The sequence below is a fragment of the Chiroxiphia lanceolata genome, chromosome 4 (assembly GCF_009829145.1).
Source record: "Chiroxiphia lanceolata isolate bChiLan1 chromosome 4, bChiLan1.pri, whole genome shotgun sequence".
Classification (NCBI taxonomy): domain Eukaryota; kingdom Metazoa; phylum Chordata; class Aves; order Passeriformes; family Pipridae; genus Chiroxiphia; species Chiroxiphia lanceolata.
The window spans coordinates 64,624,512-64,652,117 of record NC_045640.1 but is presented as its reverse complement, the minus strand read 5'-3'; the positions used below and the strand labels follow the sequence as shown (position 1 = coordinate 64,652,117).

Sequence of the window (27,606 nt, the reverse complement as noted above, 5' to 3'; positions counted from 1 at the left end):
GCTCCAGCAACACCTCAGCTGGGCTGGTCTCCAGCCCCCACAGTTGTGCCAGACTCTGCCCTGCCAGACTCCCTATGGGAAGCCCTCACTGCCCCCAGTTCCCATTCCTAAGGGAGCAGCCAGCTCTTGCTGTACTCAGAAAGAGTCACATGGAGAATAAAGGCTTGAAAATCACAGTGACATTTAAAAAAACAAATTTCCGTTACTGAAAGATATACTCATGTCTTTTTTTCTCCCAGGAGAAACTTATAACAACCTGTTTATTCAGCTTGATGGTATTAATGTAACTACTCTTCGCTGCTAATTAAACTTACAGAGAAAGATTGCATAAAGAAAATAAAATTTGTCTTCCTTTTAAAGGTGTGGCTTGAAAAGTTTGATTTGTGAAACCCAGTTCTAGCTGACTTCCCCAGGTAAAATAAGCCCAATGTGGAATTGTGGTTCAAAATCAGAAGCAAAGAGTGTGACCTAGAAGCTATAGAGGAGACAAGGATTTAACTGGAAAAACTCCAAATGGTTTAATCTGCTGGAGATGACCTTAGGAAGGATTTTCCAAGAGGCTCATCTGCTTGGCAGCATCATCACCAGGAGACCTCTGTAGGAAAATAAATGCCAACCAGTCAAACCAGAGTGCGTGAGCAGGAAAGACAAGAGGTGAAGAAGTTGAAAAGTAAACTGTGCAAAGGAGGCAGTTAATTTCTTGTAGAAAGGTAAAATATCTACACAGGAGAAAGAAGGAGAAAATCTTTTATGCAAGAGTGGAATGATTGTTTCTCAAAGAAGAGAAGAAAACCCCGAAGAATGATGGAAAACAGAATTCAAGGCTTTGAGAGCCTGGGCTTGAGCACTTATAGTGCCTTGTGGGAGTAAACGAGTCTCTGCTCTGTGGACATGTCTCCAAGTACCTGTAAGGGAAGGAGTGTTCGCACTCCCACTCTTTCATCTGGGGTTTCTCAGCATAGGGTCTAGCTGTACCTCTGCTCAGGAAAGATGTTGGAAGAACTGGCATAGCCAAAACTAAGGTACACGTGTCTTCTCCTTTCACCCTGTGTCCACATATAGGTGTCAGTGTTGTTGCACCTGAGGAAGAAAAGCCTGACTGTAAACTTTCATTTGCCAGCTGTGTTCCTTCAGCAGTATCTTGGTTTGTTCGTCTACCTGGCTGCTTTTTTTTGTAAGTTGCTGCTAAAAACAGTAGTTCACTCTCCTCTGATGCCTTCAGCACAGAAGGTTTGAAAATACAGGTATTTTTGCTGTGAAGTTTATATGTGACAGCTTGAACGTATGCAGCCAAAATAGCAGTTCCCCACATCAGCCACTGCATGTGAGCCTTAGTCCAAGAGTGAGGGTTAGAGGAGGGTGCAAATAGTTTTTCCTCAGTTAACAGGAAAACTTGAGAGTCTGAGGTAGCTCCCCAGGGAAGCTGGATATCATTATCTGGGGGTGGACCGGTGGACCTTAGCATCATCATCAAAATTGTTAAAAGTTGTTCCTCCTCTCTTGGGATCAATCTGAAATGTGGGATTTAGCAGACCACTGAAAAAGCTTTCCATGTTTCCATAGGAGGTCCTGAGCTATAATATTCTTGATATTTGCTGGAAGCAGAATCACCTCTGAAGTATAAAAATAAATTAGGTTCCTTTTCCCTCAGTTATATTTTTATAACGCCTTACTCCAGTGTTCATCTAGGAATATATTACTAATTACTAATATTACTAATATTACAATGCAATTATGAAATCTCTTGAGTAAGTGCAGGAATAAAGCCGTCAAATAAGACGAAGTGCTAATAAAATCTTACACAACTTAGGGAATATTACCATAATAACACTGAATGAAAAATAAGTCATACATTAAAAAAATACAGTAACACAATGAAAATAATATAACTATAGTTAAGTGTTACTTAATTAAAGCCCTTTCCCTTAATGTAATTTGATTATACTCCCTTTCCACTAGGGGTCAAATTGATTCCTGGTGTGACTTGGAAGGAGTGCTAACAGATGGATTTTTGCCTTTGGTTAGGGCTATTCAGAAGTTTGTGTCATGCTTCTTCTGAAGAAGTTCTGAGCAACCTCTTTTGTCATTTGTGTAAAGCGGAGCCACGGTTTTTCAGGCTTCTTAACATCATGTCCTTGCATGCCCCCGCTCCTTGTGCTCCTGTCCTTGAATGCCTCCTAACGATACCAGAAATGTTTGCTTAAACCCCGGCAGCGGAGTCTTTCTGCTACCTGGGGAATTCTCGCATCAGTAGATGGAGCTGTACCGCGCAACAGGAGTTCATTTAGATCCACATCAGCACAGGCACTGCCTTAGTGCGGGTCAGGGGAGCGCAATGGAAGAGAACCTCCTGCCAGTCGTCCTTCCACGCTGCGCTTTGGTCCACAGCACGGTGCGGAGGGGAGAGCACCCCTGCGTGATCCTGACGGGACAGGACCTTCCCATTAGCAGAGCAGAGCCTTACATCAGGGAACCCCTAGCATAAAAGTCTGTTTGCTGAGAGTGCTTGAGATAACGCTGATGAGAGGTTGATCAGAAATCAATAAGCCATTCTCTTTTTAAATGCCACCTTTGTCTCCTACTAATCAGCTTGTCGACTACTTCATAACTATGAAATTGAGCATTTTCAGTGCTGTATTGGCTGCAGTCAGAGGTCTGCATGTGCAGATTACTTTTTTATTAAGTGTGTTTTCTACCTTCTCACCGAAGTAAACAAGCCATCACTTGCTGTTGTTGAATTCATTTTATGTTTGTTTTGGTTATTTGGCAATTTATTTTGTATGACTGCTGGTGTTTGAGCAGAATAGCTGTCTGAGTTCATTAGTCAAACAACGAGTAGGCTACCTGGAGCTATTTCTCCATGCTTGTAAATGACTTGCTAGCATTAAAACTTTATTTCTATCAGTTTTTCTAGTACTTTTCTCGGTTTCCAGGTCTGTTAGGCCACACTGCAATCTTCTTTTTTTATAGAAGTGTATCACCAGCTCCACAGAAATTGCCTTATGGTGTTGAGACCTGGTATTATTTTTATTGCTTTAGAAGCTCTCAAAAGGCATGGTGCCCCCTAAAGCAAGCAGTGGGACTAATACAGCTTACATCCTGTAAGCTCTCTTGTTTTTATTCTGATCACACAGCAAAACATGTAGAAAAATAGTATTTAATTTGCCTCCTTTATTGCATTTATGTACTGGACAGATGGATGTTTTAATGATTCCTTTACTGTAAATGCAAAATTCTTTCCTTGTTCACTTTGCTGGATGATTGCTCCATTTAGCACATTCTTGAGCTTGTTTCTTCACTTCCAGGCTAATTAGTTTACAAGGTACAGTGGCTAGTCTAAACTGTTATGCCAAACTGTCAATACCTAGAATCCATTTTTTCCCCCTTACAGAAACACTCAACCGAACATTCAGTGGAAAAAAGAAGAATGTGAAGGACAACTCTCATTCAGCTGTCATTCCTACCGCTGTGTAAACTGGGTGACAAAGGTCAGTGAAGCAATACACCACGTCTCTACGAGCTTTCCTTGGCTCTTTCAGTTATCTCAGTGCTTCTCTGCCACAGCAACATCTGAGATCTATACTTACCCACTTTTAGCTATAATCTGTTATATGAAATACTGCTTCAGCAATGTTTTCTTTTAAAAACAGTCATTCTCTTCTGCTGCCATTCCATATTCTCCCTTGGGCTATATGAGCTTTATGCAGAAAATAACTTGGCGTCTTTCAAGCAGTGTTTTTTCTCCTCTTTCTCTGAGGGAGGCATTAACTTCTTTCAAGAACTTCTTTCCAGGGACTTCAGACTGATTAAGATATCTTAATCCTCTCTTTGCTAAAAAATTCTGGCTAAATGATGTAGATGTCAGTATTAGCAATGAAAACTTGTTTCCCTGCCAACCAGGTATGTGTCTTGCAATAGGCTGCTCAAAGATGCCAGAATGCAATAATGAAGTCTATGTGACAGCAAAGTCTCAGGTGACTTAAATCCCCAAAGAGTACAAACTTGAAAAATATATTTTGGAAGAAATTGTGAATGCCACTAGCAAGGACTATTGCAATGCCATGGTTGTCTAAAGCAGCAGAAGTGGTTTTGTTGTACCCAGATTTTGCCTCAATCACTCTTAAAGGGAACTAAAATGTGTTTGGACTCAAGGAAGGTGTAACTTACAGCAAGGAAAGTTCCAGACAGACTCTAGGAAAAAAATGAGGTTGAACAATGATTGAATCAGGTTGTTCAGGAAGGCTGTGGAATGTCTATCCTTAAAGATATTCAGCACCAGAGTGGCCATGACTCTCAGTAATTTGGTATAGTTTTGAAGCTGGGTCTGACTTAGAAGTTGGTGGTAGTGCAATGGACCAAATGACCTCCAGAGGTCCCTTCTAACCTGCATCATTATGATTCTGTGGTTATAAAACATCTGATGAGTTGGGGTGAGAAAGTAGAAACTGGGAGGAGGAAGGGGAAAAGACAATGCTAGTTTTGCTGTCTACTGTAGACAGTTTTCTTAGGTTTTTATTTTGTCTTGGGTTATTACAGAAAGTTTAAGAAAGTGATGCTATGTCCAGATGACTCAGACCCACAATGCTTACAATAGCACAATGGCAGCACATTTTAAAAATGAAGGAGTTTTTTTAAAGTATTTGCTCTTCTCAGCATGCATTTTCTTGAATCTTGTTGAATTTAACACCATTAAGATCTAAATCTATAGGAATATAATCTTGAAATGTAGCTGGAATATATATAAAGATAGACTGTTTAGAATCTACCTTCCAAAGACAGTTATCTGTAAAAAACCATCAGATGTACTAACTACAATATCTGACTTTGGCATGGTTGAATCTTTTCTGTGGGAGCACAACTAGATGGAGTTCTCAGTACCTTTGATAGTTGGCTTATCCCTGATGACTTATATCCATTCCTATTGATTTTTATATCCATCCATCAATCTCTTGTTTTGTAACTGAATCTACAAATAGTTCCTGGCTTGAAACTTTAAATTTTGGGATGAAATAGTGCTTTAAATGGAAAATTGCAGCTCAGAGCAGAAAAGAAAGTCAGAAAGTACTGTGGTGATTATGCTGATTTTTGTGTTTGATTGTCTGGTTTGTTTATGAGTCTTTGAAAACAGTGCTTAAAATCCTTGGACAAGGATGGTAGAATGGTGGTCAGTGATCTAAAAATAGCAACGAGAACATGCGCAGACTTAGCAGTGACACTGGTGATTCATGATTTATCTGATTCTTCCACTTCAAAAAGTATTTTCTTGCATCTCTGCATGGCATCAACTTACATCTTCTCTCCAAGATCTGCTGCATTAAAAAATCAGTAGAGCATAAAGTTGTTCCATTTGCAAAAGAATAACAACCCAGGTTTTTCTAGATTTCATATTTTTAGGGACTCTAAATGAGATCTCCGGTTTATATTGCACATTTGTACCATTTCATTTTTTCTTTCTACAATATGCTGATCTAAGAGAGACAATGTGAGAAGAGCTGCAATAGTAAAAATTATTTCTGCCCCAATCAGTATTTTTTCCTTAGAAATCCTGTGCAAACATAGCAGCACATTCCAGCTTTTCACATACACATCACACAAAGAATATATTGTCATTCAGTGATCACTGTAAGGGAAACTTGCTGAAGTGACATTTCAGTGTAAATTTATGATTTATTAAAACATTTGAAATACTCTACTAAATCACTTTCCTCTTTCCTTTCCCTTGTGCCTTTGCTATCTTATTCATGTATAATTCCTTTCTTCCTTATATGAAAACTCTTTATGCCATACAAACTGTGAAAGCATTGCCATCAATGCAGTTACTACTTCCCTGATCCTGAATGAGGGATGACGGCCTTGAAAGCAATGGGAAATGACTACTGAGAAGTAATTTTAATCTACTTAATTGAACACAGCCAAACAACAGTTACTAAAATGAAACTCCTGAGTAGTATTTCCAGCAGATATTTATGTTTATGGTTCTGTGTCTGTGTTTATGGTTTAGTGATTAAACCAGCAAATAGCACCATCTCTGTAGAGGCAGTGAAATGGAGGTTTCTTTTTCCCTTCTCAGGGTGATACCCTATTTCCATTACCAGAAGAAGGGTTTCTGAAAGGAAGGTCATCCAGATCACTGTGCTGTTGTCCTTCCTGTAGGATATAAAGGATTCTCCAGGGCAATCCCCTCCGGCCAGTACTTACAGAAGGGCTGGTTTGGCCTGGACATGCATGGGAGGAAAGGCCTCGAGTGTCATGCAGAAACATTTATTTCCGTGATTTTGCACAGGAACGGAAGCTCCTTTCTTGTTTGAGTAAGGGTATTGGTGGCCAACTCATGGTGACTCAAGTGCAAGTCAAGAGCTGTCCTGATTATTGTGTTTTGCAAGTTGTATTGTTGGCTTCTGATCATCCTAATTCAAGATACTGAGATTTGTGGTCAAAACTTAACCCAGAATCCATCAAAGACAGTGAGAGTTCTACTGAGTATAGATGGACTTTACACATATTGGCAAACATTTTGTCTCACCTGACTATCCAGCTGACAGGAGAATAAAGGGATTAGTGTTTAGGGGTGGGAGGATTGGCTGTAGCTCTGTAACTTCTTTCATTCTTCTTCAGTTTGTTAATTAAGGGAATTTAGGAGGTTAAGAAGCTGTTAAAGGAAGAGCTGCTATGGCTACTCTCCCTCCAGAGTTCCCTCTTGCTGAAGAGGGCTCTCTTATCCCTTGCTTCTGTGGATCATTTTAGGAAGGCCCTGCAGTCCTCTACTGTAATTGTTAGCTTGTTAAATGAAGTTCTTACATGCCTTTTTTTTAGAAGCTACAAAAATGCCTGCATGTATAAAACCCCGGAGCCCTAGTTCCCCTCTTTGCATATATGAGAGAGGCTGTGTTTGATTAACAGCTGCGACTGGCACACAGAAAAATAACACATAAAATCAGAGGTAAATAAGCATACTTTGGTCCTGAGACTGTGTGGAGAAGTAGCCTTTATACCTCATTAACAAAGTCTCAAGTATATATACCTCTGCATGATAACAAAGGACAGCCAGAGATGTAAAGTTTCTGAGGGTGAGACCCTCCACTGCTGAGCCCCTGCAGTGTCACTGACACAGATCAGGAACACAGGGATCTTGGGGCCCTACAGGTGCTGCTCTTAAGTATTTCATTTTACAATATATCAGACTTCTGCCCTTGAATTCCAGAGCATGTGCTCTTACCTGTTACAGATCTAGAGTCTGACATGAAGAAAACTTGCTTTTATCACTACAGTTCAGCAGATGTGACTGATCACACTTCAAGGATGGATTTATTGCTGAAGTAGGAGCTGGTTTTGTAATCACATCCCCAGAGAACCAAGCCAGAAATTATTTAACATTGGCAAAGTAGACATTTTTATGGTAGGAGAGAGTCATATTTCTATGGTTCTTGGTGATAACAAACCAAAGATGCTGTTTTTGTATATCTGACATAAAAAAATGAATTTCCTTTAGTGTAGCTCTGCAAGTGAGATAAGTGACTAAAATCAAAAGGGAGTGTGTGCAATTTTATAAATACATGGATAGTATTGTATCTTCCATTTAAATCAAATCAAGTGCTGCTTATGTCATCATTTGTTTCTCGGACTTCACATAACACATTATTTGAATCTCAATAGAGAAGAGTTTCTTTTTTCTCCCAGTTCTGTCAACTTTCCATGAAAAGTAGTTTGGCCTTCAAAACCCACATACTGGTCAAGGTCCATAAAAAGAAGATAACCTAGCTAAAGTTTCATAATCCTGTCCAAAGGGTCTGTAATTCAGGTGGCAGGAGAGAAAGAAAAATATCCTGAGGGCTCCTATGCAACAGAGAACTTTTTGTTCTGTAAATGTAGATGTAAACATATAGCAGCTAAGGCACAGTCCTGCAGCAGTTTGATATTATCACCTGATGTTGATGGAGTGCTTAGTGGCAAATAACATACAGATGGAATAAATAGACTGTGATGCAAATTTTTTTAGCACCACAAAAATTTTTGTGTGATGTGGTTGTGTTTTTCTATATGAAGGCTCATTTTTATGACCTTTTTGGGTTTTAAAAATTTTGTTCCAACTTATTTTTTCTTATCTTTCATGATCAAACACTGTATTAATATATAAACATTTTTATTAATAGTAATTTGGATTATTTTATTAGAAATGTTACATGTAGTTTCCCTTGTTCTTTCTATTTGTGTGTCTGCCGAAAGACTATAGTGGAAGGGTGATTTAATAAATACATCTGAGAATTACACAATCCTTATTAATCAGCATCCCATGTTGCTGTTTTATCAGCAAAACATGAAGTATGAAAATTCAGAATAGGGAAATGTATTGAGATTTCCTTAAATCCTGTGGAACACAGCTGTACTAATCAGCATAGGTGACAGAGTGGATGGATGAAATAAGCTGAGTTTATCTGCCAGCAGGTGTGAGTCAATTAATCAAGAAAATATGTTTACCATATTTCTATTTCTGCTATCCAGAAATGAAAACCCCAGAAGGAAAAAAAACCCCACCATATCTAATAAGAAAATGCTGGGTTTTGTAGGCATTTTCCCCCCTTTCATAAATCTCTGTAATCCTCTTCAGTGGTGTGTGTAGGTGTTTACAAATATTCTGAAGAAGCACCTCCTGGAAGAGCTTCTGGCGGTTGGGAATTGGCTCCAGTGCACACAGCAATGTTATCAGTGCTGTAGGTTTAACTGCAGTACTTTATGCTCTCAGAGAGCGATATTCAAATGACTTGTCAGGATAAACTTTGTATTATGCATTAGCTGGTGTTAGAAAAGCTGGTGCTGGAGCGAGAATGCAGTCTCCCTACAAATACCCCTTCCTCCCTTGCCTGACCTTCTCAGAAGAGGGGAGAAAGAAATACTTGCACTTTGCTCCACAGATTTCAAGGGATCAGAGGCTGCAGCAAAAACTCACTCTTTCTTCTTATCCTTCTTATGTTTTTGAATGTAGTGAAGACAGTGACTCTAAAAATTAAAGATTTATGAGGCAGTTTGTAAGCTTTCTAGTATTACTGGATCAAATTTATTTTTGGACTCTCCCAGTAATTCTTAGTACATGACCCATAGAGTTCAGCTTATCTGCAGTTGCCTACAGTCACGTTTTCCTACTTCCTATTCAGACAACTAAAACCCTACTGAGCACTTCCCTGGCAACCCTCCTTTACAAAGCCAGATGCTGCTGCCATGACCATCTTTGTGTGACGCTTGTAGGATTCCCACACAGATGGTGCAGATATGTGCCTACAGCCCCACCTTTTTGAGCTGTACAATGAGATAAAGTTGGCAGCCTTCACTTAGGAAATGTTACTGAGTGCACATAATCCTTCTGAGTACCAAGAATGTCTCTGAAGATACAACTCAGATGTGTCTCCTGAATACAGTGACCTTCTAAGGATGTGGAAAGGTGGCTTCAGGTGGTACCAGTTTCATTGTAACTGGCTCCTTCTACTATGTTAAAGGAAGAGCAGGAACAGGCATGCATAATGGCCATAAGGTGGGATTGTGCAGGGAGAAACACTTTACAGATTCCGTACAGGACCCAGAACGACATAATTTTTGCTCTGGAAACACTTTAAGTACAACATGGAGATGTTCCGAGAGAGGCTTCGCTTGCAGGCTGCTGAGACAGAATGGGTGCACTGAGGGCTGGTAATGGAAGAAATAGCTGGAATAATATGAAACCCTAAAGTACAGTAACAGGATGTATTTTCTAATGTAAAAATTTTATGATGGCTGTTTTTTGGAGAAGGATGAAATCCCGACTGAATTGCAATTGGCAGTTTGTTATAGCAGCTTGTCTTGAATTTCTTGTAAACTGAGACAGGGTTGTTCTGGTTGGGGATAAACAGTCTCCCAAAGGGAAAAATGGTACTAACTAAATCAGAAAGAATTGCCTGTTGTACTTCTTTAAGTTCTTTAACTTCTATTCTAATATTGTGGACTCCTTCTGACTTCTATCTTTTTTCTCCGGATAATTTTATAGAAGCACATGTATTCAAAGCTAATAAAAAAAGGTTTATTGAAACAGTTATAGTGAAGAAAAGAATTTCTGTCTGGTAGTTCTTCTTCTGTCCCCATTATATCTTCTACTTTGAAGAAACTTTATTTTAAAGTGAGGAGAATTATTTTGGAAAACATCTAAATGTCTTGTTGAACAGCTGCAGAGTTCAGTGCCTTGGGTTTTGCTCTTATTTAAAATGTCTCTGCATAAATTAATAGAATGGAAACACTTATAATTTATTGACATGTTTTGACTCTGAACTTGTGTTAGAAAAATTTTGATTAATTGAAAAATCACAATAATTTGCCTTTTTCTCCCTACTTGGAATTGAACCATTTTATTTTCCAGTCACCACTACTTTAGAAAAAAGAAATATGGAAAAGGGTGGGCATAACAGTTACTGAAATTCTCTGGAATGGCTCTGTAAATTTAAATTTATTTTTCTTTTCTATAGTTTCCATCAGTTGTGATTACATTTGGTTTTGTTGTACTTTGGGACAAAGGATATACTTGATCATGGCAGCTCATTATTTTACACCACCAGCAGCAGCAAAACATTGACTGTCACAAAATTAGACCAAAGCCCACAGCATTAAATGATAATAATCCCTGTATTTTTTTGTCTGCGGCTCTGTGCACTCCCACAGGCCTGGCCCTGTGGGATAAAATGATAATAAATTTGCCAGTCTTTCTAAATTCAGACGAAATTGGTTGCAGCCCCCATGGTGGGTGTACTACCATGAATTTTCTGGGGGGCTCTGCATTCCCTCATGCTTGGCACTGCACAAACCCACAGTGAGAGTTTGTGTCTGACCTAAAAAACTACCTCAAAGCTGTGCAGGCAAATACATGAAGCAGAAGCTGGAGCTGAGACTAATTAATCTAGTGCGGGGACTCCAAACATCAATTAGCTGGGAATAAATTTTAATCCCTGCTTGAGCTGGGCAGAATTTCATTTGGTATCAAGAGGTGACAGGCTGTATCATTCATTTGCCACACTTTGTGTTCTGGGAAGAGGCTTATTAAGTCCTTATCTTTTTGGATTTTGCACAGACCCAATCACCTTGTTTCTGGGAATACAAGTGAAACTGCCTAGGACAGAGGGTGTTTAATGTCATTCCTCCATTACTGTCAGGTGCCACCCTTGTCAGCAGCACCAGTGAGCACCCCAGTTTGTGTACTGGTTAGAGGTGGTGCACCACTGAAGCACACGCTGCAGCCTGAGAGGCACAGTCCCATGAAGCATGGAGGCTGCCATAGCTCATTCTTAAAGAGCTGGATGCCTGGATGCCTTTAGTCAAAGTAAAGGATGTACAGCAATGAAAGATGTTTCAACACAAATTTTAAAGTCATATATTTTTGATATACAGGAAGCAAATTATTCTAGAAGCATCTGATTTGACTTCTCAATTTGTGAGAGAGCCCATACTGGCCTGTGAGTCCTGGTTTCAATGCTGTCCTAATCACTTTAGACTTCCTTTTTCTGCAGAATAATAGTTACTGTGCAATTGGATGTAATGTCTTGGGTTGTGAAGGGCAGAGAAATATTAACCACAGTTGGCAGAACAGCTGGGACTTGAACAATTAGCCTCTAGACACACAGATAAAGCTCTCTTCCTCAAAGCCGTAAGACATTTTGAAGGGGATTAGTTCCTCATTCTTATTTTGCTTTGCAAAAATTGTGTGAAAGTTGCAAGATTATATATAGCGACAAAACAGCCCATAGCAGTGACCAGAATTATGCTACCTGTGATTAATAAAAAACGACAACACTGTCTGTATGTGGCCTATTTCAGCATGAGGAATCCAAAAGTTGCAAAAGCAGGGCCTAATCTCCATCCCGCTGCTCTCTGTGCTGAAGGAGTCACCACCTCAGCGAATGCAAGAGCAGGCTGCTCACAGAACTAGTGTGCAGGCTACACGTGTGGCACAGTTAATCTTCACTCTGCTGTAGCCACTCCCTGTCTGAAACACTGTAGGATCCAGCCCTTCACAGCCTCACTGCATGACTGTGCAAGGCAGAGGTGAGGAGCATCACGGCCGCCTCAGCCGGCACAGGGAACAGGCCCTCCAGCTACTGCCCCAGCAGGGCACCTGTGCTGGGCTCCTTATACTGCACAGCATAGCTCCAAAATAAAGAATAGCAGTTGGTTCAAGACATTGGGACAGATGTTTTCGTTTGATTACTACCTGACCCTACGGGGCCAGAGGAGCCAGCTGCAAAAGCAATTCGTGGGATGTGAGCCCAAGCTTTGTGACCTGGAAGAGCTTTCCCATCAGCACCTGCATGCTGAGAGAGTCACTGGGAAGTGAACTAGGGTGAAAGGAAAGCCCTTGTGCAGGGCTCTGCAGGGTTTCTGAGGTCACCAGTCTGCAGGTTGTATGGGATGATCTTCTGAAAGCTGTAGTAGCTGATAATTTGCCCTCAGTTGTTTTAGCCTTAATTTTTAATGTCCAAAATGGCCCAAATTCTGTAGGGCAAAAAGTAAAAGCAACTATTAGCCATACAAAATTCCTGTATCTTTTGGGGGTTTTTTGTGTCCTCTCTAGCAAGTACAGCAATTTCAATATGTCCCTTAGTTGATTTCTTTTGCACCTTCAGCAACTCAATGCCCCTTTCTCTCAGCACCGAGGAAGTGATTCATTACAGACTGAGGGAGACACTGTGCAATCAGTATCTGTTGTGACTTGATTCTGCTGTGCTGTTTTATTTGCCTTTCTTCTAAATAAGAAAAAATCCTGAGAAATGGGGGTGGTGTCAGTTTTTTGATCAGATGCAGCCTGCAGCAAGATAAACATGGAAATGGTAAGGAAGACCTTATATTTACTCTCTGAAGCTTTTTGTTCAGTGTAAGATAAAGGTCATTTCAGAGAAACATGTCAAGAATTCTAGTGAGGCTGGCTGACATCTAACATAACCAGAGAACTAGGAGATTTAAAAAAGGAATTAAAACAGCAAAGGGGGAAAGAAAATATTCTAAATATTCTAAGTAATATTCTAAAAACATTTTTTAGAAATCTGTAAGTTTGCTATTTGAATGTAAGCACGTGGGCCGTGTCCTCTGAACTGGGCAGTACACACACTGCAGAAAGCCTCAGGTGTAAAACGATCTTTACTGTTACTGTTTAGAGATGCAGCACTACAAACCTTCCCCTCTCCCCTCCCTTGTATTTTCCAACCATGTTGGTAAAGTGAGATGGTACTTAGCAGACACTTTTCTGCTAGATTGCAAAAACAAACATTAGCTGAAAGAACAAGCCTTAACAGATACAAGTCATAATACCAATTTCCGAATCACTTCCTGAAACCTCTGTTTTCTTTGAGGTGTCTCATTCATGCCGAAATTTGAAGAACTGGGATGTAAGTTATTACAGAGGTCACAGTAATCACGAAGTGTAAATTTAAAAAGAGCCTTTTAAACACAGACAGGAATCTGTAAAATGTGCTTCTCCTTCCCCCCCACCACCCTTTGTCTGATGCAGAATGATGTTGATTTTCTTCTTTGATAGTCAAGATTTCAGAGTTTAAACACTAAATAAGAAGGCAAAGGGAGCTCTGATTTTGAATCTATTGGTTTCTTATCTGCTGGGTGGATCAAAAAACCTCTGGTCTGGAGAGCTAAATGCATGAGGATTTGAGACACCACCGTTTTCATCTGATTGATAGAGAATCTGGTGGAAAGTTGGCCTTGGTCATCAGCCTAAATCCAATTAGTAGCTTAAGGGTCTCTAATTATACCAGAAAGAGCATCGCCATGACTGTTGCTTGTTGCTGCTCTTTCTCACTGTGCAAAGGTGCAGGTTAAAATGACAACGCAGGATGCCCTTTTGGGGGGCAGCAGCCTGGCTGAGAGCATTGGCTGAATGGTTACTCACACTTACTTCTTTTTTAAATGCAGAAGTAGGCATGACCTACCTCTCCAGCTGGTGTAAAGGCCTTCCATGAACAAAGTGGATGAAGAACATGTAAGAATTTGATGTGGCACTTGCAGAGGAAGCCTCTGACATATGGCACTGGATAATGCAGTTCAGAAAGGGTGTTTACAAGCAGGCTGTGATACAGCTCAGATCAGCTCAGGTCAGGCTTGTACTGCCCACCTTGTAGCAGTTTATTCATTTATCACCTGACAACTTTGAAAAACATATAATGGTATCATAATATTTTTGAATAAGCAGATAACGAGCTCCTAAAATCAAGTGTGCTTTCAGGTCTTGCTAGAAAAACACAGACTTATGTCAGACACTGCTTTCCCAATGCAATTGGTACTCTGCACCCTGGCTGCTGGGATGTGCCCTCCTTCCCTCAAAAGCAAACTAAAATATTTCAAGTGTGAGTAATATCTTATGGGAGTGCCAAAGCAACTGAGCTTTCCCAGCTGCCAGGTCCACTTTGTCCCTCTTTCCTCCACAGGCATGTGTCCCCATGCCAGGGCTGGGGTGCAGCACAGTGGTCCCCCTGCCACCACAATCCTGCCATGGGTGCATTGCCACACGAGCTCTTGCACCCATGTCCTTTACTTCACAGCTCATCCTTTCCAGCTGATCTGTCAATACTGTGAGGGTGGTGCTGCCTAACTTTTAAATGAGATGACAGGAGGGAAAAGGCAATCAGTTTAGGGTCACTTATTGAAATTAAGCTGTAAAATGATTATATTTGCATGCTAGATCCCACATCATGGGCACGAGCTTATTGGCTATATAGGAGTGACTCCTCCATGGTTTAGGTCAGGGAACATAGCTTCCCTGCCACTCCAGGAGTGTAGCTGAGTGCAGCATAGCACAGCTAAGACTTTTCAGGACATGCCTGCCCTTGTTTCTGGTGATGCTCTTGGTTTCAGCTTGGTGCTGGGACAGTCTGAAAGCTGCTCTAAAAGATGACTCTTGAATGTGTGGCATGGCTGGCCTGAGAAGAAACAATAAAACAGTGGGAAACTACATTCAGGCACTGAATAAAAATTGGGGCCAGAGTGCCCAAATGTGTCAGCAGGTAAAAGTACCAGCATATATGTATTTCCATGCTTTTTTTCTATTTCAGATTGATAAACTTTGTATTCAATCATTCACCAAAGTTAATAAAAGATGCTGGTGGTAGGCTTTGGGACTGAATTCCTTTATTCAGGGAAGATATTCTGCAGAGGCAGTGACAACGTTCACTTCCCCTAGACACTTCTTTCAAAGTGCCTTTATGCTCAGTCACCATCTCTGAGACGTTAAAGGGCAATTCAGTCACAATGTTTATGGAATCCTTGCCCTTTCTACTTAAATTGCCTACAGGGAAGGAAACTAATTCTGGCTTCTTGGGATGTAAACAGTAAGGACTGTTTTTTGAGCACCCTTTTCTTTTCCCCCTCCAAAATTTCTAACTGTGATTTATAATCAGGTTTTTCATTTTACTTGAAATTTTCTCTACTACAGTAATTTCCATATTATTCTTGGTGTCATGATTGGATATTCTGCTTTTTTTATGCCGGTGTTTTTATGAGTAATAACTCTAAGTGGGCCATGGGACTGCCTTCCTCGTGCAGAGGGAAGAAATGAGGAGCTTTTGCTTACCTCCAATTTTGTACCCATCATCCTCAAGCACAGAGTGACAGAGAGTGGAGGTCCATTTCTCTAATGTGCTGACTCACTCCTCTCTTCTTAGTTGGTACATAAGTCAATAGTATTTGCTTCCTCTGTGAAGCATAAAAATCGGGTTTTTTATAGCTCACAGGTAATATTTCTCCTCCTGCAACTGGTCATGTACCTAGAATATAATCACATTCTTAGCAATTAATTTTAGGAAGGAGAATAAAAGTGTAGTGTTGAGATTATCTGCATATTTATCATCTTTGTATACTTCAGTTTTGTTCTCAAACCTTCATTAATTGGCAATGGTAGATAGATACTTTTCTTCCCCCTGTTGAGTAACAAGACTTTCACTTGAACAGCTTATTGCTCTTAAGAAAACAACTGTAGAGAAAAATTGCTCAGAATTCAGGGAGGGCCAGCCTGTTTGTGGCTAGATTTCGCTTTCTGTGATGGGCTTATGTTTTATGCAGTTAATCTGGGGCCAAAGAGATATTAAGCAGGAGGGATCTTCTCTCCTTTATATTAATTACTGAAACAACCTTGTCCAGAGCACACGGTAGGGGGACATGTGTGCCAAACAGCAGGCTCCTCTTCCATAAATTTTAGGATTTTAGGGAACGTGAAAAAATAAATACAAACACAGAATGTTGAGGACTTTTATTAGCTTAAGTTTTATGAGGGAGCTTAGGTAAATGGAGACAGTTTCATTCACTGTAGTGTGTGTGTAGAAGAAAGATCCAGGTTGCCATCGCTCAACTCTTTTTATTGATAATGCAAAGAGGATATCTTAAAAGATACCGTTTAGATTTAGCTCTGCACCTGTTTAGCATTAGTGCAAATGGATGTACTTCTTCTTTACTGAAAGCAGTACAGACTGTGGTATTTTGTCTGCTTCCTCTTTGTTGTTGCTTTCCTTTAATTTTCACAGCCATAGTTCAGCACAGATTTGATTCAGTGTTGAACCTTAACCAAAAGGAAACATGTTACCACAGTGCATATGAGATAGAAGTCACCTTTCACTTGAGGGAAATCAGCTGCTTCAGGAAAACCAGCAAACCAGGGAGCACTGAGACAGCAACTGTGGGAAGATGGTGACCAATATCTGACACCACAAGTTGTCCCACAGACCTAGCCTGGGCCTGCCACGTTCATGTGGATCTATGGCTTCCAGGATGGAACTGGGCTGCCTCCCATTGGCTGGAAGTAGGAGCAGTTGGTCTGAGACTGACCTAAACATGTATGGGAATACTTATACCAAATCCTCCTTATCCTCTTATGGAGAGTTCTTCTAGGGATCAAGGAAATGGTCCCTCATCCCACCCCAAACACCACACAGGACCTGAAATCTCAGACTGTCCCATTTCATCGCTATCTGCTGCTCATAGTCTTTCCTTCATGTTTCTTCCTTTTATCACCAGGCAGGGATCCCACCCAGATGCTCTCCCTGAAGTCCCTCCAGCATCCCTGCAAGACTTGCCTTGATGATAAGGCTTACCACCTACTGGAAGAGGGATGTAAGGCAGTTTGCTCCCCACCTAGATGTCCTTAGACATCCTGTGCTCAGCCAGATAAACCTTTGCCTTTTTTTTTTTTTAATTTACATCATAGTATTACATGGATTAAAAAAGTATAAAAGAAAAAGAAAAAAAAAACAAGAAAAAAAAGAGAAAAAAGATTAAAAAAGCTTTTTCTCACTACTTTGTGGCAATTTAATCTCCTCTTACATATTCTAACACCAGTAGTTCCTGATCAAGGAGTTGAAATCTTGTGTTTTGTTTTCAGTATTCTGTGAGCAAAGAAATTTGACGGGCATTGAAATAAAGAGGAGTCTGCTTTCCAAAACTGAAATAGTTTATCATCCCCTGCCCTTCTCAGTACATTCTAAGTTTTTAGCTGTTCTCTCAAGGGCTGCTCTGAATAACTGATTTGTTTTTTACAGGCAGAGATGTAACTGTCTGTCTGGCTAAGGGGTTCTGCTCCTATATCCATTTTTTTACCTATATTTACTCCCGCCTCATATTTCTTTTTTTAGATATCTAATTGCCATTCCCAGTTTGTACTGTCATTAGTTCTCTGTGCCTGTAAAAGGTGCTGCTGTGAACTCACCACAGCAGTGATTTAGGAGCTCTCCTACCTACTTAAAGTTTTGTGGATTAAATTGAAGCTATGTCCCCATCTGCAAGGCTTGGGAACTGCCATGCTCTCAGTTGCAGGAGAGAGAAGCAGGTTTTGACAAGCACCTAAAATACAAGTGCCCCAAAAACTGCTTGGAGAGACAACAGTCAGGTTCTCACATACTAGGAAAATAATATTATTGGTTCCAGACAAAAGACCTGATAAGATGAGATCTGATTGAGTTTTGACCTCTGACTTGTCAGGTTTTGTCCTTCAGTTAAGACCTCAGCAGAAGGGCATTTTTCCAGAACAAACTCACTGATAGGGAGAAACATGAGACTGCAGTATAAAGAAAGAAGAAAGGATTAAAAGGTAAATAACTAAATAGAGAAAATCATCGTCTTTTCCCTTTGAACCTTCCGCCAAATCCTTTGATCTGTTTTTGGAGCTGTGCTCTCTCTGCCGAGGAAGATGAAGCAATGCCCCTTTCAAATCTTTGCAGGGGCATCTGTTGTTTGGTTTGTTTATACCAGACAGTCCAATTCATTATCTCTTTTTGCTCCATCAATATACTAGACCTGGGGGAAAGGGGAAAGGGGAAAAACTAGAACTCATTAATACTAATACAATTTGATTACTGTGTGAAACCAAAGCTTAAACTATAATTTTGACAGCTGATGCAGCTACTATCATGAATTCCTTTTCCTGCTCTATGGCATGATGCTAAAAAGTATCATCAATTGCTCAGATTTCAGCTCAGGATTGGGTTTACATTCCTGTTTATACGGTAGCTATTAAACAATGTTATGAGATTTTACAAGGACCAAATCTTCCACACAAGTAGTCCCACTGAGCTGGATTTCAGCTCAGTAATACAGGGGTAAATGCAGATTAGCTCCTTCAAAGGCAGTGGAATAAGTCCAGATTTACTGTGGTGTAACCAGGTCACTAACATTATTATGACTACTTCTATGAAAAATAATAATAATAATAAAAAAAAAAGATGAGAAGGCACTTGCTCAAACTCTCCTGAGAGAGTCTGGAAGAAATTCTGTTCAGGTTATCAGACATGATGGTTTAGGAGGAAGAAAAACTGACTGTGAAGGTTTTGAAGCAACAGCTATTAATGGAGCAAAATTTCCTGAGATGCCAACAGGGAGCTTGGTGACGAGTGAAGGGTCTCGGTACTGTACATAGGTCTGTCAGAACACTAACAGAATAATTGCACAGGGAAACAGGGTGACTGCTGGGAGAAAAGTCACAAATTGTTTGGGAGAAACGATACATTTAATGGGTAGGAAATACTGACTTTAAAGCACTGGGTTTTACTTTGCATTTAAAGTTAGCTTACAACCCAGCACAGCATTTAGATCACAACACACTACCCTGAGAAACTACTGCCTGGGAAGACAGCCAAGAGCTAAGAAAATTAGCAAAGGGAGAAAACACATTCTGTAAATGTTGAGCTTCAGAGAAGGTATGCTCTGGCCTGATATTTTTACAATTTTCCTGGGACTGATATTCATATCTTTAAAGCAGTATGCTCTTATGTGAACACAGTTACTTCTTTTTGATGAGAAGCAAAAGGTTTTGCACCTCTAGTTCCTTTTGCTTTATTTCCTCTTGTGCTCATTTCTCCTCTCCCCATCCCAGTAACTGTTTTACAACAGTCCAAGACTACTAAATTCAAGTTTAAAGTGTTGAGCTCTTCCTTCTATTTTGTTACAGACTGAAACTTTAAAAAGGAAATGTACAATGGGTGGTCTGCAGTACTGTTTATCACTAAGCTGTTCTCTAACTGTAGAGAATAATGTACAATTAGCTTAGTAATAAACAGAATTTAGTCTACTAAATACTGTAAAATTAAAAAATTCCAGAGGGTTTTAGGTCTGCACTTTATTAGCCTGCCAAGGTGAATGGTTATATGCATTTTTAAAATAACAACACATGCCATTACAAGAGTAGAGCTTGGACAGAAAAAATACCCTTCAACTATATTGCATAAAAATGACTCAGAAGGGTGTAGTGTCCTCTGAAGATGCAATGCTGTATTTCATGGAGCTTATGCACATGGCTACAGAATTCCACTTTGGTTAGCAGATATATTTTTAGGACTAGAATTACAGAATAAGGCATAGAGGTGCTAGGTAAGAGTGTTTGCATTGTTTAGTGTCCTGTAATAAAACAGGAGAAATAAACAGGAATAACATGGCAGATCTAATTTGAATTTACTGCCCGGAGATGCTCATAGATCTTCCCTGTATTGCAAATCAAATAATGCTATAAATCGAGGACTGTAAAATGTGAAAAAAAGGAGCCTAGGCCACACATAGCGTTTTTGAAGACTGTGAACTCCAAGTTTCTTCTTAAAGGGAAACATTTGAAATATTATTTCAGTCGAGTTAATTGAAAGTCTCTCCAAAGCAGTGCAGCATTAAATTTGTTTTTCCTTTCCTGAATTGTAGGGTTTATGTGTTAAGTCTGAGAACATCCCAAAAGTTTGGCCAACGAAGTAGTTCTAGGGTATTAGGAAACTGAGATATTTTTCAGCTAAAGGAAGGTGTATGCAAAAAGCCTGAAACTGCAGAATGTAAAAGGAAAGAGATAACTCTTGCAAACTTACCAGAACAGACAAATTACTCTACCACTGGCACTGAAAGATTGTGCTAGCATGGCCAGCGATGAGTAAAGCTTTTTAAATTGAAAATAATAAAACCTATTGCTATTCCCGCATGGGTTGCAAGAAGTTGAACACATTAGATGCTTAAACACAGCAGAAAGTTGTCTTTTCTTAAATGACAAATTGTTTGGCAGTAGAGAAGCCTCACACAAAGTGATTTTATATTCCTATTTTCTATAAAATATGTGATTGGTTTTATGATCATTTTACTTTATTTTATTGCCTTCATATGGTTCTTGTAATAAATATTCATCTTTATTTTTACCAGTAGAGTAGTGAAAAATAAAAATAGAGTTATATGGTTGCGGAAATCATTTATATATGAATATGTATATATATATAATATATCTTCCCACTCAAAATCATTATTAATTTATTACCTTAGATAGAAGGCAGCCGAAACTATAAATAGAAACCCTATTTGAATGGCTTTATCACTTTTTAAAAAACACTGAACACAAAGTGACCAATCAAGGACTTTTACAGAAACACACTCTTTCTCCAATGAAAACAACCCCCTCCAATAAAATTATAATAAAATATAATTATTTTAAAGCAATAACTACCATAATTACTGTACTAATTATGTGATGTTATAATTACAAAAACCAGTGACATAACAAAATTAATCTAGAAGACTAGGCAGCAATATTTTTCCTGACTGACCATCCTGCTTTCTGTCTGCAGGATTCAGGACTAGTTTCAGGTAAAAAACAGAAATAGCTCTGCTCATATTCAGTACCAGTGAGGTTTTCCTGGTGTGCAGCACAGCCCCATCCCATTTTCCCTGCCTATGGTACAGATATTGTGCTGTAGGTGAGCTAAGGCACCTTTATGCCTGCTGAGGGCTGCCTGTGGTGGGACCCTTCTTGAGAGAAGTCCTGCATTTTTCAGTGCAGGAGCCCAAAGGGGATGGAGCAGGCTGGAGTCTGCAGTGTATTTTTAGACACTTTAGTAAGAAAGAGATACATAAAGTTCCAGCTATGGTGCACAGCAGGGATCCCAGATTTAGCTGGCCAGATGTTTTGACAGATGTGATAGATTGCAATTAAAGCCTGGTTCTTTTACACATGCACAACTTCAGGAGTCAGAGACAAGGAATGAGCTTTCCCCTTGTGCACAGTTAGGCAGGCACCTTCCCAGGGCTTCTCTACTGCTTGCAGAGAAGGTTTTGACCTCCTGCCCTGACGACACAGTCATGAGGAACTGCCTGGTTTTGCAACCAGTGTTAGAAACAAAGCCCCGTACTGACCTCCCACCTAAGGTTTTCTCCTGATCAGTCATTTTATGCACCAAACCTAAGGGAAAAATAATCAAGGCTGGGATATGTAGGCTGTCTAGGTATGTCCAGTGCTGTCATGTTAGTGGACACAGCTGTGGAGAAGGAGCCTCTGTACTCTGTTTCTCCCCCTTCCCTTGCAATCTCTGTGGCCATCAGCCTTTGAGCTACCCTTGATGCAAACACTTTCAGGTTGTAGAACAAGGTCTGCAAGTAAGAAGCATTACTATAAGAGAGGTATTCCATAACATTGTACAAAAAATTTGTTACAAAATCCAAAAACTTGTTGCTAAGCAGAATCCTGGTTTGTTGTATAGGAATGAGAGCAGAGAGGAGTCTGTTGCAAACCACTCTCAGGGAGGCAGTTTTGATTTTCACATCTTTTGGCCAATGTGCCATGCATATTTGACATGTGATCAGTCCCATTTGACATGACACTCTTCTTCAGGTAAATCTATCTTTCCTACGAAGGAAGGGGTTTGATACCTTCAGACACTCAGGTTTTTTGTCCTTCACAGAAGACATTAAAGAATTCACAGCTTCAAGTAACAGCCTAAGAGTCTACAGTAAGGGTTTAGTAGATATTAAGGTGTGTACCCCTTGCCTTAAACCACTTTTTTAACATTAAAATGAAAACAGGATTACTATTTTGTGGTCTCATAATTTAATTTTTTTCAATATGCTGTGCATTTTCCAGTCTCTGTAATATTCAGAGCCCAGAAAATTAGCTGTTTCATGCTCAGGTAATCACTTTTGTGATAGAGATGGATCTAAATAAAGGCTTATATCTGAATCACACACAATTACACTCTCTTTTTCTTGCACGCTGGTCAAATTTGATTGCATTTGCACTCAGTTGCTGATGACATTGTCAGAACAGGCAAAACAAACCCTGTGGCTCCTGACTTGCTAGAAAACAGCATTCAGCACTGCTGTGCTATGCTGGCTGGAGGAACCTGTGCTCTCTTGCAGTCACTGAACTCCAGTGAGGGGAAAGCCACTCGCTGTAGAGAAGTGCAGAACCCCCCTGCAAGGTGGTCGTCATCATCTGTTGGCCCTTTGCACCTCAAAAGCTCAAGCCTTGAAAGTATATGTTTTTTGATTTCTTCCCAACTGAGCTCAGTACGAGAAAAGCACCTGCTCGTTTGGCAAGTGTGCCAGCTGTGCAGGTATCTGGCACTAACATACGTGTCACAACTTGTTAAACCATTGGGCTGCTTAATACATAAAGAAAATCCCCGAAGGAAAATGTCTTAGTTTTTACCTGTGATTTGAATTGCCATTGAGCTCAGGCCTATTGTCTTTTCCTTCTTCGTTGAGGAGAAACTCATGTTTAATTCTTACTTAATTTGATGGGCTTTTGATCTGTTTAATCAATCTGAATAAAGAATAAAGGACTCGTAAAATCTGTAACCACTTTTGGAAACTGATTCTATGTAGATCTCAGAATAGACTGACAACGATGATACTTTGTTTCAGATTTTGGACACCAGTGGGTTTTCTTACTTCATAAAAGTAAGGGTTAGAGCATCTGAAATAAAATGGTGCAAGGAAGCAGTGCTGTTCCTCATAGCCCCCCGTACAACTATTGCCTTAGCAAACTTTCCAATTAACCTATGATCCACAGCTCCACGATGAAGTGATCACTCAAAGATGTTGCAGCTGTCCCCAAGGAATCTAAAGTGTCTAAAGTGCTAGATGCATTTATCACAGAGTCTGCTTTCTGCTGTGCCAGATACAGTTGTAAGTTCATTCTCCGTCTGCATTAATGGCTGGTTTAACTAAAATGAGCACTCAGGCTGAGTGGTCTCTAGAAAATCTGACAATGAGGGAAGTCAGCTTCCATGACATGGGGTGCAAATGCACACATTGCAGCTGCTTTCATCTAGAAATAGCTCAGGCAGAGATCAATATATAAGTGAGGAAGAAGGTAAGCGTCAGACAGTCAATAGTTTTGGTCACCTGCCTGTACCCCACCCCTAAAACACTCACACACTTGGCTGCTCTCTTAAAAAGATTTTGATGCATCATTAAGTGATCCTCATGTGTGACCTACCAGCACAAATCAGCTTTTGTTTGAAGAAAACAGTCTGGTGGGCTTCTCTTCAGCATTTTCATACTCCAGAAACTGCAACAAAGATGGGTAAACCCCCATATTTGTGTCTTAAATTCTAGGTTTGCTCTTAAAGGCAGCACGTAAGGAATGATGCACAGTACAAGAAAATGGGATGTTCCGGTTGGTCACTGCTGGGTCACAAAGATAACTGCCATCCTAACTGGAAATATAGTTTGTATTCTTTTTTTTTAGGAGAGATGAGATTATATCAGCTTTTTAATAAGAAATTTAAGGAGCATCTTTCTCAGACCAGTAAGTGACATGTTCAGTAACATAAATAATTTTACGTTGTTCCCTTCTTGAAACTAAATTCTGCTCCTCAGGCATGTATGTTTCTGTGTATTTAGCCTCATGCAGTGCTTCTGGATTTAAGACCCTAGAAACTGCAGAAAATGGTGAACCCAGCTATCCATGATGTCTTTCAATGGAAGCATCGAAGATTAACTTGGAGGTAGTTTCACTATCACATATTTCTGCAGCAAAATGTAACCTTTCTGGTTATTTTTAAACTATTGAAGTTAGTAAAAAGTATCTGCTAAAGGTTTTTTTAAAATTATTTTTTTATTATATTATATTTACAAATATTAAAAAACCTGTTATTTTGTTATTAGCACACACAGAACTCAAGGAAGTCATATCCACTGTGACTCTGTATTAGGGGAATTTCAAATCCTAAAGACATAACTTTTAAAAAATAATTTAGTTGAGGGATTCTATGACACTAGAGACATGAGTTTTGAAGACTTAAAGATAAAATAACAATGTGGTGATGCATCCTTAATTGTCACCAAAAAGAGCAGCAAATTTGAATCACTTCTTGCCTTCTTGAAATTCAGCATTTTTTTGTCAATGAAGCTACCAGGAGAAACTAAACAAGTGTCTTGAGATGCACTGAGTAGTTTAAAATCCATCAGGTTTTCTCAAGACAAAATTACTTCCTTACTTCACTGGAGAGTTTACAAGAAGGTAGGAGTTGAATGTCAAAGCTCATAAGATACTAGAGAGAACAGACAGACTTGTGTTAAGGAGTGAAAAAAATAAGATTGCCTTTTGTGTTTTGAATATGATGACATTGTAGAAGTGGCTTTAAACTAAATGTTGTGGACACACACGGACGTCACAGGGGCATGGAAAAGGTAGTGAGACCATTGTAGCTCTGATCAGTGTCTGTTCCATTAGTTCTCCCATAATACTTTGTCATTTAGATTTAAAGGCAGGGAGGGAGGAGGTGAAGTAAGATCCAAGGTGAGACATCTTCTCTAGGCACAGAAACTAATGCTGGTTTTCAATCATAATTGGTTGATTTTAGCATAGATTTTAGAAGGTGTAAATTTAGTGGGATATTTTCCTAATTGTCATGTTCTTCAAAAGTGTCTCTATCTCTCTGTTCCCCCACCTGGCAGCACTGCAGTGCGAGTGCTGGCAGATCCAGGAGCAACCCACCCTGACAGCCCCTCTCAAGCATGAACTGCAATAACTCTTACTCTTGAAAGTCAGCATGACTCCCATAATTTATTCATCCCAAGATGTATTCATCCATCCATTATTTATTTGCATTTGTTTTACTACTATCATTACAATTTCATAAACAGAAGCATAGAGAAAGAGATGGGAAGTTAAAGACAGAGGTAGCTGCTGGACAAAGACCCTGGGCTTGCTTTTCTCTGGCTGCTGACTGCCTCCAGGTTTTGTGTGAAGGAAAACACAGAGTAAGCAAAACTTCTACCCTCTCCATTCCCTTCAGTGTGTTGGTGGAAATCCTTTCTTCCATCTAAATTCTTCTCCATGATCATTTATATTCTGTTAATGTGACACGGACACTGAAGTGTGCTGAAGTGGCAGTCAGTGCTGCCATGTGCGAAAGCCTAGAGGAAGGCAGAGATGGATAGGGAAAGGATGTTCGTGCTGCAGATCCACAATCTTCCTTCTTAGTGCATTCTGTTCAGGTTTCTGTGAGCAGGAGGAATGAACCGGTTTAAGGACTACTTGTAGGTTTAGATTTACTATTTCCAGCCATAGGGTGGTGTGGGGATTACAAGGGTAATGGGAGACTGTGCTGAAAGGATTGTTGATTGTGGGTGGCAAATCCTCTGCAGAATGTCACCTCCCTGGCATCCTCCCTCCACAGGCTCAACTACTCAGGCTGGGGATGGATGATTCAGAGTGATTGGTTTCCTGTGGCTTGGCCGTGGCTGCTGCTGTCCCCATGTGTTCATCACTAATCAGCTGCAAGGTAAGAAGTGTTGGCTCAAACCGCCTTCATGATTACGATCTGGAGACAGAAGTTCAAGTATCAGGTACATTAAGGCACAGGATTGAAGGCCACTGGGTTTCCCATTAGGGAACCTGAGCTGTTCTGTGGCACAGGGCTTTTTGCAACGTGTTATTGACTTTATAAAAGCCGTAGCAGTTTTGCTCTGAGCACTGCTCTCTAAACCTCCTTCTTTCAAGCAGTATACAGCTCTATTGTAAATCAATGTCCAAAACCACTTCAGCAAGACTACTTTAATCTGGGGGAACCATTTTGTAGAAAAGGGACATTTCTTTAAAAAAAAAAAAGAGGCACGCAGAATTTCCTAAGGAGTCATTTTAAGCCTTTTCAGTCAGCCAGATATTCACTTCATACTGCAAAACCACAGATTTTTAATTCAATTTAAAGAAAAGAAACAGAAAGAAAAAAGAAAATAAAAAGATTGGTACTTCACTTGTATATAGAAGAAAAAATAAATTGCCATGAAACTAGATGGTGGCACATAAACCTTTTCGTGATAAAGGTTTTTTTACAACTACTTCACCTCTTCTCTTGATTTACATAAAAGAGGACTGTTTCAGATTATATATGTTCTGGATTTTTAAAAGGACAACTTTCTGTAGCTTTGTGTAAAACAACAGCAAGTTTTGAAAAACATGAATCCAACAAAATTAAATCAAGGTCTTAGAGATGAAAATTTAATCAGGGGAAAAATGCACTAAATAATACATGTCAATGTCATGGATATTTGAACATTTTTTGTGCAATATATGGTACATAAGGTTGTTTTTTACAGCAGAAGAAGGTTTTATTCTTGGGGCTTTCTCTGAGCATAAGGTCAGGTGAGAAGAACAGCTGTGAGATACAGGAGCAGAAGTTGGCATGCCCTGTTCTCTCCTCAGTAACTGTAGAAAATGTGTTTTGTCCTTGCTAGGCATGAATGAACACATAGGCTCTAGGTCCAGCAGATCTGGGGCATTGTCTGTGTATTTAAATGTGTAGCCAACCAAGAAAATGAGTTTTTAGACACTATTCTCTTATGTAGGTATCCTTGATAATATATTTTCAATTAGATTTTAAGGGATCCCTGGCTAGCTCTGGCTGCAGTAATTACTTTATTTCTGCATTCTTTTCAAACAAAAGTACTAATAGTATCTCCTAAGTTGAGGCAAAAGCTATGGCCAAGAATGTATCATTAGGTAGCAAGACTAGCAAGTGGCAACAGTTTCCTTATTTCTGGACTTGGAGGATGCAGAGGAAATGTGCCCATTTGACATTTGGTTTAGAAATGCTATCCCAAAATAACATCCTCTCTGGGTCTTATCCATGTGTTGGAACTATATGGTATTTTTAAAGCACTTGCATCACATAATTTTGCATTGATACAGCGTAAATTTGGGTCAGGTTCACTCACATGTACATCATAACGCAGAATATAGAGTGACTTTAAATATTTATAGTATTGTGCTGTATGATATCTTAATGCCATCCCTGCATTTACATTTCATTTAGCTCTTATCCTGCCCTCAGGGAAATCTCTTTTGCCCAAGAATGCACACTCTCT

At 39.8% G+C, this 27,606-nt stretch overlaps 1 protein-coding gene across 2 annotated transcripts in view; it reads left to right on the top strand.

Annotated features, from left to right (window-relative positions):
* Positions 1-27,606, top strand: part of INPP4B (inositol polyphosphate-4-phosphatase type II B) — a 366,554-nt gene that overhangs the window by 13,485 nt on the left and 325,463 nt on the right. The window contains exons 4-9 of one of the 2 annotated variants that reach the window (XM_032687036.1): positions 240-283; positions 3,392-3,488; positions 23,984-24,043; positions 24,139-24,242; positions 25,384-25,500; positions 25,920-26,024. The gene's annotated coding sequence lies outside the window, so the exon portion shown is untranslated. The remainder of the gene's footprint in view (positions 1-239; positions 284-3,391; positions 3,489-23,983; positions 24,044-24,138; positions 24,243-25,383; positions 25,501-25,919; positions 26,025-27,606) is intronic. The other variant, XM_032687037.1, reaches the window with a different exon arrangement.